The sequence below is a fragment of the Sceloporus occidentalis genome, unplaced genomic scaffold (assembly GCF_023333645.1).
Source record: "Sceloporus occidentalis isolate IW3139 unplaced genomic scaffold, rSceOcc1.0.p SCAF_2, whole genome shotgun sequence".
Classification (NCBI taxonomy): Eukaryota; Metazoa; Chordata; class Lepidosauria; order Squamata; family Phrynosomatidae; genus Sceloporus; species Sceloporus occidentalis.
In genome coordinates, this window is record NW_028316982.1 from 82,678,867 (window position 1) to 82,692,371 (window position 13,505).

General features: G+C 41.5%; 1 protein-coding gene across 1 annotated transcript in view; it reads left to right on the forward strand.

Moving 5' to 3' along the window:
• Positions 1 to 5,069: 5,069 nt before the first annotated feature.
• The window catches only part of PTPRE (protein tyrosine phosphatase receptor type E), a 162,877-nt gene continuing 154,441 nt past the window's right edge, over positions 5,070 to 13,505 (forward strand). The window contains exon 1 of the mRNA XM_089510144.1: positions 5,070 to 5,270. The gene's annotated coding sequence lies outside the window, so the exon portion shown is untranslated. The remainder of the gene's footprint in view (positions 5,271 to 13,505) is intronic.

The window sequence follows — 13,505 nt, forward strand, 5'->3', positions numbered from 1 at the left end:
TTTACATGGGTAAGTACTTTGCCTGTGGCCCACTTCACTCATACATCAGTTTTCAGAAATGGGATATAGAACCAGATATCCAATTAATTTGTCTCACTACCTCCCTATCTCCTTAACAATGTTTTAAAAGGAAAAAAATATGGTTTGCAGAAGCAGCCAGCTTTCCACATTTTCCCCTTGAAAGCTTTGGATAAGATAAAGAGGTTTATTTTTAAACCAGGGGATAGTGCATTTCCTGCATTAATGGACCCAATATGTTAATATCCAAAATACCATTTTCATGTTGCTTTAATATGAACAGTGATTCAAGAGTTGGATCCTGTTCATGTTTACACAGAAGTAAATCCAGATGAAGTGTTGGTAGCAGTAGGTAAGACAAGAAATCTGTACTGCATTTTGAACCTCAACTTTAAATAAATTCAGCACTTTAAAATGCTCCTTTAAAATTCCAGCTCAACTTCTTTGGAGGTCTTTCAGCAGGGGCTGGATGGCCATCTGTCGAGGATGCTTTGATTGAGATTTCCTGCATGGCAGGGGGTTGGACTGGATGGCCCTTGTGGTCTCTTCCAAATCTACAATTCTATGATTCTATGAAAACTGGGAGCAGATTCACCATTCCACTGAAATGGGAGCCATTGGTCACCAGTGGGGAGCATATTCACTCTGTCCAATGGTAGGGGGCTGGGATGTACACATCTTTAGTTCTGCACTCCTCAAGAAGAATACTGCAAGATTCCAGAAGTGATTTTCTGAATTACCTTTGTGCCCATCCCACCTTTTCAGGTCGTGGTTTTGGAATCTTCTTTAAATGAAGAAACAAATAATCTCTGAAGAATTTGCTTAGGTATATACAGAACAACCCACATCACATTGTTAAGACATACACACCAGGGGCATCACTAGAGGGTGCCGGGGGGGGGGGAGTGTTCAGGACACACGAGATGACACACCAAAGAAAGAGCGACACCATTGCTCACCAAGCATCTGCCTTTTAGCAGAAACAGATTGTGGTGTTTACCTGGGTCCTTTTAAAATGCTGAAGATATGGGGTAAGTGAAGTCAGATTCAGTGGGTGGAGAAAGGACAGGCCCCTGGTTTAAATACATTTTCTGTGCTGGCCAAATGGCTGTAATGTTGTTGTTATTATTATTATTATTATACATTTTCAATTTTTTTATTTTTTTAAAAAAAATAAAATTTAAAAAGTTTTAAAAGTTTCTTTACAAATGTCACATCTTACCAAATTTTCACTTGAACCACATGAAACTATTTACATGGAAATACATGTAATTTAAAGATATAATTTTAATTTTGCTAGTTGTTTATGTCACAACTATTGCCTGTATATTCAGTGATATATAGAAATCATGATTTATGAGTAACATTAGTACAAAAAACATTACTAAGGATTCTGTATAGTGTGGTATGGGAGGAGGTCAATGAAGGGAATGACACCATTCCCTAGTGATACTACTGATACACACACATATATAATTAGGACTAATTATATGGTCTGATTATATGTGTGTGTGCCACTTACACACACACACACACACACACACACACACACAAACACAATCAGAACATTTGCCCCTCTTGTCCAGAACAATCTCCTGTAAGTGACAGTAACACATCTATGACTAGATTTGCCTTTCCCATCACTTATTGTCTTTTAAATGACCAGGGAGCAAACCTGTGACCTTGAGTGCAAAACATCAGGTTTGGAAACCAACTTTGATGAAATTTTAGGTATGTAATGGAAGTCCTTGAATACTAAGTTCTGTTTTATGAAGATGCTGCAAACCTTTAGCAAAATCCTGGCATATATGAGAAACAGGACTTCATGCAACCATGGTTGCTTTAAATATTAAATGTGGGGTGCCAAATTAGAAAGGGGTGATGTGCGATTGCTAGAATCAGAGCACCAATCTAAAATATATTACAATATGGTTCTTAAAGTCTGGTTCACATAGAAGACTACTAAAAAGGTGACAGAGAAAAGGAACAGTATAAGGGGGTGTCCCCCACAGGGGCAAAGTAGGAAGACTTCCCTCATCTTTAATAATTACACAGCTCATCAGAAAAGCTTACTTATCTTATTTTCTTATCTTATTCTTACCTTTATTTTTTCCCCTTATACTCTCTCAAGTTCAGTTAAAAGAAATTCAAAACCTCCTCTGAATAAATCTTTCTAAGAATACCCCACCATAAGGTCATCATAAACTAGAGTTAACATGAAGGCACATAACAACACCAACAAACATCACTGGGTAAGAAAGTACAATAATGTCCCAAATCCGCAAAACAGTGATGCTTTTATTGGACCAATCAAAATGCACAATATTCATGATGCAAGCTTTCGAAGTTCCACTGGCTTCTTCATCAGGCAAAGTTGTTAAAAATCATACAGGAGAAAGAAAGAAAGAAAGAAAGAAAGAAAGAAAGAAAGAAAGAGAGGCCATGATCTCTGGGCAAGGTAGCTGGTATGGGGTTTTGAGAAAAAAGAAACTATTTACTTTGCCATTTAAGTGCTGGCAGGTTTTTCTTCCTTATGTTCCAACATAACCTATGGAGAGGGATAGATGAGTAAGAGCCAGAATAGTGTAGAGGTTTGAGTGTTGGACTATGACTCTGGAGACTAGGGTTTGAATTATGGCTTGGCCATGGAAACCCACAGGGTGACCATAGGCAAGTCACACACTCTCCGCCTCAGAGAAAGGCAAAAGCAAACCCTTCTGAAGAAACCTGCCAAGAAAACACCATGATTTGTTGTCGTTGTTGTGTTGTTGTGTGCGTTCAAGTCCTTATGGTGGCCCTAAGGCAACTCTATCAGAAGAGCCCTGGTGGTGCAGTGATTAAATGCGTGTACTGAAGCCACTCATTCACAAACCACAAGGTTGTGAGTTCAATACCAGGGCTCAGGCTCGACTCAGGCTTGCATCCTTATGAGGTCACTAAAATGAGCTTGTTAGGGGCAATTAGCTTACACATTGTAAACCGCTTAGGGAGTGCTTAAGTGCACTGATAAGCGGTATAGAAATGTACTTGCTATTGCTACTGTTATCACAGGGTTTTCTTGGCAAGATTTGTTCAGAGAAGGTTTTCCACTCCTTTCTCCTGAGGCTGAGAGCATGTGGCTTGGCCAAAGTCACCTAGGGAATTTCATGACTAAGCTGGAAACTGAACCCTGATCTCCAAAGTCATAGTCCAATGTTCAAACCACTATGCTACCATACTATTAAATAGTATACCACCATACTATTAAAGACTTCAATACAAGTAAATAAATAAATACTTTTTTTTATTCTGTAGTTGTGTGCCCTCTGACTTATGGCAACCCTGAGGGGAACCTATCATGGGGTTTTCTTGGCAAGATTTGTTCAGTGGAGGTTTGCATTGCTTTCTTCTGAGGCTGAGAGCATGTGAGGTCACCCAGAGAGGCTTGCCTTAGGGGTCGCCATATGTCAGAAACAACATGAAGGCCCACAACAACAAGATGAGTGGTTGGGTGGGACACACTTTGCCCCAGGCAGCAACAACTTGAAAGAGAAACAGAAAGAGAGAGAGAGAGAGAGAGAGATCTATAAAGTAAAAACTTCAAAGGCAAAAGCTGTGGGCCTTGGAGGATAAGGCATCACAAAATGTAGAACATGCAAGAAAAAAGTAGGATGTTACAACGTAAAAGCCAAAAAAGCACATTATAAATGTAAATTCATTTCATATGGTTTATTTACAGCTATATGACATACTTTATTTTTTTTTATGTACTCAGTTGTATTTTTCTGACGAACTTGAAATGCCTTGTTGGCTTGCAATACATTTATAGAATTTGGAACAAGGAAATGCTTCAAACAAACCTTTGGCCGACCCAACATTTAAATCATTCCTTTCATTTGTTCATCGTGCTGAAATTAAGGGGAAAATCCTTTCAGCATTTGCATTGTGTCTTCCTGTAGCCCATTGCCTAACATGTTTGCTGTCCTTTTCCCCTCTGAAAACCCTGATCTTGTCTGCTGCTGGTCCTAGGAAAAAAGATCTTTAGAAGGATCTATCCTGTCCCTTTATTTGCAGCAAGGACAGGCTGCCAAGTAGACACAATTCTTGTAGGAGAACAGCAAACCTTGGGCTACTCAATGGGCCTCTTAGTCCTGTTCAAAATGGAGGATCCTCCCAGACAGAAGGCTGAAATGGAAGACATGTCATCCTGTCCTCCTGTTTCTAGCAAGGACAAGCTGCCTAATAGACACATTTCCCACAGGGGAACAGCAAACATGATGCTATGCAATGTGGTATAGTGGTATAGAAATGCGCTTGCTATTGCCATATAAATTTATATGGCTATATACATATTGATGGGTGTTTTTTGTGTGTGGGCTTTCTTTTTGAAAGGTGTTTGGTATTTTAACATGTCCCCCTCCCAAGGCCTGGAGCCTTGAAGAGAGGTGGGAAAGATATTATTATTATTATACTTGTCCCTCCACATTCGCTAGGGTTAGGGGCACAAGACCCCTGTGAACATGGAAAAACGGCAAATAACAAAAACACTGTTTTTACCTGAGAGGACACCTCTCTAGGAATCTCTAGGTCCTCCAGTGCAACTCTGTGCTCAACGTCCGACAGACACTGACCACAGAACTGCACTGGAGGAACTACAAATGCCTAGGAGAGTATTCTCTTTGGTAATCTCTAGGTCTTTCAGTGCAACTTTTAGTTAAAGTTGACCATAGAGTTGCACTGGAGGAGGACTTAGATATTCCTAGAGAGAGAACATATTGATAAAACCCTTGAATAATGAAATCCGCAAATATCAAAGCTGCAAATATGGAGGGAAGAATATTATTATTATTATTATTATTATTATTATTATTATTATTATTATTATTATTACTACTACTACTACTACTACTACTACTACTGTATCATCCTCCTCAGAGCAGGTGGGTCTCCTGCAGCAGCAGCAGCATCAGGTGCCATTGCTCCTCTCGGCCACCAGGGGGCGCCCGCGTGGGCTTGGCCGAGCCTAGGCTTTCGCTGCCTGGCTGAGAAGGAGGCAGCAGAGGAGGGCGAATTGGGGAGGCTTCTGTCTCGGTTGCCAGCGGGCACCAGGCTCCAGCCGCCCCGAAGAGGCAGCCCGGGGAGCAGGCAAGGCGAATGCCAAGGCGTTCTCGGCTTGCCAGCCTTGCCACCTCCTCCCCCAAGGAGGGCATGAAGAGCTGGAGGAGCCCTAGTGCTGCTGGTGCTGCTGCTGCTTGTGCTCCTGGGCGAAGAAGGTAAGCTTGAGGCAGCTGGGCAGGAGGCCAGCTGGCCCAAAGGCAGGGTGCCCCAGCCTCCCCAGGGCCCCCAGGGCATGCCAGCAGGGGGGCTGGGCTGGATCCTCACCCCTTCACACTATGAGTCCCCCCCCCGCCTATCCTCCCTGTCCAGGAGGATTTTCGAAATGTCCTCCATTTGGAGCATGCAGGACTAAGAAGGGTGAATGCATAGTTATGTGGGGGGTTTTCCCCAGTATATCCTACATTTCAGTCTCCTGTCCAGGAAGGATTCCAAAATGTCCTCCATTTGGAGCAGGGCTGAGAAGCAGGACTTTGCATTTATAGGAGTGTTTTTTAACATGTCCTCCATTTGGAGCAGGGCTAAGCAGGACTTTCTATTTATAGGAGTGTTTTTAGCATGTCCTCCATTTCAGTCCCCTTGTCCAGGAGGATTTTCAAAACGTCCTCCATTTGGAGCAGGACTGAAAAGCAGGATTTTACATTTATAGGAATGTTTTTTTAGCATGTCCTCATTTTCAGCTTCCTGTCCAGGAGGAATTTCACAATGTCTTCCATTTGGAGCATGACTAAGGAGCAGGGATTTACATTTATAGCTGTGTGTTTTAGCTCAGAGTGACCCAAGGTCCTCCTTTTCCAGGGCCTGTCCTCCATTTCCAGCCTGCTGTCCAGGAGGAAATCCAAAAGGTCCTCCATTTGGAGCAGGACTAAGAAGCAGGGATTTAATATTTATAGGAGTGTTTTTAGCATGTCCTCCATATGGAGCATGACTAAGGAGCGTGAATTTACATTTTATGAGAGTGTTTTTAGCATGTCCTCCATTTCAGCTTTCTGTCCAGGAGGGATTCCACAAGGTCCTCCATTTGGAACCTGGCTAAGAAGCAGGAATTTACATTTATGGGAGTGTTTTTTAAAGCATGTCCTCCATTTCACAACGTCCTCCATGTGGAGCATGGCTAAGAAGCAGGGATTTAATATTTATAGGAAGGTTTCTAGCTTAGGATGAGCAGAGGTCCTTTTTTCCAGGATATGTCCTCAATTTTCAACCTCCTCTCCAGGAGGAATTCCAAAATGTCCTCCATTTGGAGCATGGCTAAGGAGCCTGAATTCACATTTATGGGAGAGTTTTTACCATGTCCTCTATTTCAGCTTTCTGTCCAGGAGGGATTCCACCAGGTCCTCCATTTGGAGCATGGCTGAGAAGCAGGGAATGTCATATTTATAGGAGTGTTTTTAGCCTTTTCTTTGGTCATGTCCTCCATTTTATTCCCTGGAAGGTCCCTACATTTTGCAGTGCCTGGTCCTCCTTGGCAGTGAGGGCATCTGGTCAGCCTGGGCCCAGGGCATGCATGAAGGCCCCCTTGAGCTTCTCAGGAGGGCTTTGGCTGCCCTGGGTGCCAAGAAGAAATGGCAGAGCCCTCACCCTTCTTCCCTTGTGCCCTTTTTGCCCTGGGCTAACTTTGGGTGCCAGGAAGAGGGAAAGTCAGGGACGGAAATGGCATTTTCCTTCTTCACCACATAATAAAATACATAAAAAGCCACGTAGGAGAGCAACAATGCCCAAGCAGGTGGCGAAGGGGAGGAAAAACCCAGGGTTGCCGGATTTGGCAGAGGGCACAAAATGGGGTGGCCTTGGCAAGGAGTGGATTGAAAGTGAGACAGGTTGGTTTGAAGGGAAAGGAGAGGGTTTCAAAGGAAAGCTTGGGGTCCCTGAGGTGGAAGGATACCTGGAACTAAGGGGTGGTTCCTTGCATAAAATTTCTTTTCTTTCTCAAACAGGAGCAAGGGGTTAAGATGTATTTTAAGAGGGTCAAAACTTACCTCCACATATGTCTCTCCCCGGCTTTTCCAGCCCGCTGTAACTTTTGAAATCAGGACTTGAATAAGAGTGCAGAGGTTGTCTTAAATGCACACCGTAATTTGTCACCCCCCCCCCATATTGTATATTTAAGATCTGTTTCATTTTTATATTAACCTGTAATTTTTAAAACTTTTTAAACTTCACCTATCATTAGGTTGGAAATCAAACGATGAAAAGTAACCCTTAAATCTTGATTGAGAAAGCCATAGCAGTTTGAGTGTTGGACTTTGGAGACCAGAGTTTGATTCCTGGCTCAGCCATGAAACTCACTGGGTGACTTTGGGCAAGTCATATGCTCTCAGCCTCAGGGGAAGGCAATGGCCAACCTCCCCTGAACAAATCTTGGGAAGAAAACCCTGTGACCCTTAGGGTCACCAGAAGTCAGATATGACTTGAAGGCACACAACAACAACAAAGTATTGATAGAAGGTAGGAGCTGGTAGCGTAGGTATGGTCTTGGAGTGTTCAAAGGCATTGGTATGTATTTCAGCAGTTCTTATATCATCCTTGTTGCTTCTTCTTCTTGTGTGCTTTTAAGTTGTTTCTGATTTACGGTGACATTGGCGTTTTCTAGCCAAAATATGTTCAGATCTGGGTTTACCATGTCCTTCCTCTGAGGCAGAGAGAGAATGTGACTTGTCCAAGGTCAGGCCATGGGTTTTCATGGCCAGACAGGATTTGATTCCTGGTCTCTGAAAGTCCTAGGATGTATCCACAACTGCAGAAATGAAGCAGTCTGACACTGCTTTAACTCAAAGATATAGCTGTGTTCATCTGTAGAATCAGTATGTAGAGAGATCTTGTAGCACCTTTGAGACTAAGTGAAAGAAAGAAGTTGGCAGCTTGAGCTTTCGTACACTACAGTCTACTTTCTCAGGTACATATTTATTTAACCTACTTTAACTGTCATGGCTCTATCCTGGGGAATCCTATAGTTTGGTAAGATATTTAGCCTGGTGTGTCAGACAGCTCAGGTGCCTCATCAAACTACAAATCCCATGATGCTGTAGGGTAGAGTTGTGGCAGTTAAGTTGGTGTTAAACTGCTTTATTTCTGCGGTGTGGATACACCCCTAGTCCAGCGCTCAAACCACTAAACCGAGCTTACCTTCTGCTGCTACTGCTCTCACAATAATAAAAATGAGGTAGAGGCTGAAGCTGCAATGGTGACCAGTTTAAAGTCATTTAAAGGATGGCCCCCTGCATATTTACTTATAATGTTTGACTGTGTTCATTGGTGCATATACCTGAGGAAGTGTGTTTGGGAATTAATGATTTAGTAGGATTTGAGCTTGGGACTTCCTTAACTTAATGCTTATTCTCCTAGCCACTACCGCATGCCATATTTAGCATCTGAAGTACTTAGAGTGAATGCTGACTCCAGTGTGATGTCTTTTCATTATACATTGCTTTACTTCCTGAATAATTTTGAAAGAGAAACTGTAGCTATTGAATTGACAGCAAAAGGTACTGTTACAACCAGCATATCAGATGTTGAATCGTGATAGTATGGGTTGCACTTGTCACTAAACTGATAAGAACAGATTAAACCTTTCATCAGAGAATATTTACATGTAAACAGTTTAACATAGGAGCAATAAAATAACAGATATCAGAGCCAAAGAAAGCAAATGGAAATGAAAATAATATACAATGGGCCCTTGGTTTCTACTGGGGTTTAATTCCAGGACCCTTTGTGGATACCAAATATGTGGATGTTCGAGTCCTATTATTTACGGTGGCATAGTAAATTGGTGGCCTGTATATAAAACAGCAAAATCAAGGCATGGATGCAGAATCTAGGACTAAGGGGTCGTCTATAATATTATATGAATAGTATATATAATGTAAATTTCATTCCTAGAATAAATTAGAATCTTAAAATATATTCTAAAAGAAAAAAGTATACCAAAGGGGGGGGGGAGTATTTTGCTTTTAGATCACAGATAACTGATCACTAATATATCCAGCCAGAATGCAAACAAAATAAAAAATAAATATCTAATATAAGGAAACTGTGTTCAAATTTATCATGATTTCCTCATGACAAAAGGAGAGATTGACTCCTTGTACTAGAGGTAACCCAAAATGTGCTCTATGTAAATATCTTGGAACCATCTAATGGTATCTGGTATTATTAGCTTGCACATAAGTTTAGCATAGCACATTCCCACCCACAGACCCTCAGCATGGGCTCATTTGCCAAGCCTCATCCACCCAGTGCTCCAACCAGTAAACTGTGAACAAAGACCTCATACCCTCTTTGTACATCAGGCTGTGGAGTGCATTTCTGGTGTTTATGTTCTCTGGCGTCAGTGTTTATGTTTCTCATGGCTGACCTCCTGGTCTCAAAGGGGATTGTTATGTCCACAATAGTTATCTTCTGGCCTTGGACCATGATGACTATATCTGGTCTTAACTGGCTACCTGTCTCGGACACACTTTCATTCAAAGAAATAGTACCCATTCAGGTTGGGATGTCATTGTTTCCAGGCTGTTGAGTGTGGGGGACAGTTACCCACCACATGAGGGAATGTCTAATTTGGATGGCCACAGTGACAACAACATTTGTCATGGTTGCCAGATGTAGTGGCACTATTAAGAGGCACAAGATTTAAGTTAGTATGATGGACAAATAGTCAATAGTTGGCAAAATGGGTAAAGTTGCTGCATGATATAAAATGATTACTTATGTCCCATTATATCCTTACCTGAAAGATCTTTCCCTGATCTGGTATGCTCAGAAAGGCAGTGGTTTATTTCTCCCTAAGGAGTTCTTTTAAGGAACTTTCTAGCTGGTAACTTGATTTGTGGGAGAAAGTTTACACTGCTGGAGGGTACCTTTGGGTGTTGAAGAGCTGTGGGCCCACTTCAGTATCACAGACCCATTGGAAACCAATTAGCTTGTTAAGATGGTGGGTTGCTTCCTGGGTATGGGTGAAGAGGGAAGAGAAATCACTATTGCATCCAAATTTGTTTTCGAGTGAGCCGCGAATATAGATTGCCATGTCACTCTCAGATGGAATCTTGGCTATACATTCCTGGACAACTTCCACAAGGTGACCTAGAGCAACAGATTACACAGTCAAGGCTAGTAAGGAAGTGCAATGTGTGGGTAATGATTACACATCCCCAGAATCCCCCAGTTTAGGAATCGCTGTTCCTCCGTGTTGCTGAGCAATGTGCACAATGTCATTGGTGGCTTGTTTTGGAAGGCTGAGCAACTTCTTAAGGAGAGCAGTGATTGCTCGGTCTCACTGTTAGGGTCTGTTTTCTGCAACAGTGATATCCAAAGGGCAAAGTCTATCATTGGGAGGGGGAAAGTGCTAAGCATGTCATCTTTTGTCATGAAGCTAAGAGTGACACATCTGTCTTCTTGGCATCCATTACAATGGCATGGAGGTTTGCCAGCTTCAGAAACCTTTGAAGTATGTAGATATTGATAGATATCTCCTTCTTTGGAATGGAGATAGTGGAATCCAATCTTTCAAACTCCTATCTGTATGGAATGACACATACTTTTTCACATTAAAGCACAGACTCATCTAATCTTCAACATGTGAAGTGGCATTTAGCATGTTCTGAAGCCGTTTGGGTTTCTCAGCTAGCAGAACCAAATTATCAGCATTTGTTAAAATGCTCACTTTGATGAAAATCACTTGATCAAACCCTTGAATTCAGTCACAGTTCAGAGAAGCTCTAATTTCAACCCATACAGTTGTCTAGCACTACAGCTTTCCCATAGTTAACTTCACCTGGGAGCCTTTCTGTGTGTGTAACTCTGCTTTGGTTTATGTTTGAATAGAACTTCTCCCTCTTCTCACCCATTTTTTAAGTATTAGTTTTATCCAGATTTGACTAAATTGGATGATTTGGGTGGAGGGATGATGAATCCAATATATTAAAGTTCTTGCCTAAGTCTTTTAAACAGTTGGATTCATATTAACAGTAATACTTCTTTAATACAGTAAGTTTTTCTCTAATGCAAATTGCATGGAATTTAGCTCATAACAGTAATCGAATCTGTCATAAACATCTGTGATATATTGGTTGTATTTTTTTTCCTGTCTTTTGTGGATAGTGTTGGGTCAGAATGTGTTAACATATTTCAGTGATTTTTAGAATTCGGTTTCTCAGGAGAATAACTCTGTTCTTTCACTCATTTTTTTTAAAGAAGAAAACTTGAGATCTCTAGGCAGGGGCTTCACAGAGTGATGGCATGGCTTGTACCAGGTGACACCCAGGAGAGGGGTGACACCTGGTTGGGTCTTCCCTTTGGTGCAGAAAGGGTGTGCACATGCCCTTGCCAGCTGCTCTGTCCCTCCACTTCCCCTCCAGGGAGAAAGCCTGGGATGGGAGGAGCAGGAGGGGTGTGTGGGTACCCTTGCTGGGTACTCCATCCCCTAGCTTCCCCTCCAGGAAGAAAACCCAGGAATGGGGGAGTGGAGGGGTACACACACACTATTTTTGCACCAAGTAACACTGGGTCTAGGCAAGTGGTATCTGGAATGGGGAGGTAATGCTGTAGTACTGCTAGATCTTTAGTCATCTAGAACAGTGCTTCTCAGGGTCTCTTGACATGTATGACCAGTTATTATTGCTTTCCAGTGTGTTCCACCACCAATCTGGGGACCACATTGGGTAGTACTGATCCAGAATATGTATATAATACCTCAAAAGAGATTATGGACATGCTACTACAATTTATCATGAAATAATACTGAGTAAATGAATACAATTAATATAACCAATCTTAGAATCTAAAGGTGTGTGCTGAGAATTAGCAAATCCTTGTATTGATCAATCAGTGTAATCAATGTAATGTATTTCCAGTTTAGTTTGCTTCTGCATGACATTCTAGTATGCAGAGCACTTTATAGTTCTTATTTAGTTCTGAAGCAACAATCAAAGGGTTGCTTATCATTGCTTTCTTTTTCCAGATAGGGTGATGAAACACAAAGATAAAGCTTGATGCTACTTGATGTGCTAGGATGAGTCTGCAGCATGCACACACATTTTAAATATTACCCATGAGACCACAGGGGCTTAGAGAATCAGTGCTGGGAGGAGGGGGGAGTTATCACCCAGAACGATTATTTGTGCCATCTTATTCACTGTCTACTTCTTTTCTTCCTGCAAATTAGAAGAATTTTAAGGAATACATAATGTTATGGAAAGCAGTATTTTGGCTGCTGCTGCAAATGGCATCTCCATGTGGTTTCCCCCCTCTTCAGTGTGTGGTAAAAGTAATTCCATGTTATGACTTTGTCATCATGAGTGTTGCCCTGCCAGCATCAGTTGCGACACGGAGACCCACAGTGTTCGAGAAGTCAAGTGAGAATGCTGTTAGCAGAAGCACCTGTTTCTTATAACATTTAGCATTGTCCTGAGAATCAGTTCTGTCTTTTCTGTAAATAACATCCCACAGAGCATTCTCAAGTGTTTTCAGAATTACAACTGTGTAAAGAATGTAACATCTGGTCCAATCAATTACAAATATACTCAAAAGTCCTTGTCTAACTTTAAAAACTTACCAAATTTTATTTGGTATAGCTTTAATAGACTGAAGCACACTTGATTATATGCAGACATGGGCTGTAGTTTATGGAAATTTGTGCCAAATAAAATCTGTTAGTCTTTCTGGTAACAGAATACCCAGTGGCTTCTCTAAGGTTGATGTCACCTGGTTTCTTGAGCCATTTAAATATTTGTGTATCAGACAATCTGGAAACGTGTGAGCTGGTTCTAGTCTTCGGCAACAAATAATAGCACCACTTAATGAACTTTTTTTCTTGATTTATGAGTGGTGTGTATTTCTAATGCTGCTTTGGCCAAAGAGATGATTCAGAACTAGAAGCATCCTAGGCTGTGCTGCTTGCTGTCCTGAGATCTTATGATATAGGGCAGGCTATAAATATTTAAATAAATAGAAAACGTAATGTGTGTGTGTGTGTCATTTCAAACTGGTATTTTATCTTGTATGTGTACAGTTGAAACGTGACACCCAGTTAATGAATGATTTATAGGCTCGTGTTTATGTTACAGTTTTGTATATTGCAGAGAAAAGTTAAACTATTGTTCTGGCTACTGAAATCAGAAACCACTGCATTTCATTGCTTTCTTTTGTGCAAATTGTCCTAACTCTGCATTTGACGCCCCCCTCCCCCTTTAAAGAGTAGTGTGTGACACCGAAGGGTATTAAAGTGACAAATTATTTTAATTAAGTCTAGTTGAACCCCTGCTGAGTGCATTTGGTTTGTGCTTGTGTTTGTTTTCATGGACAGTAATATGGCATTATTATTGTTGTCGTCCCCCCCCCCCAAACTGGGCTGTAAAGAGATGACATCTAGTGCACTGAATAGTATGTGTGTGCAC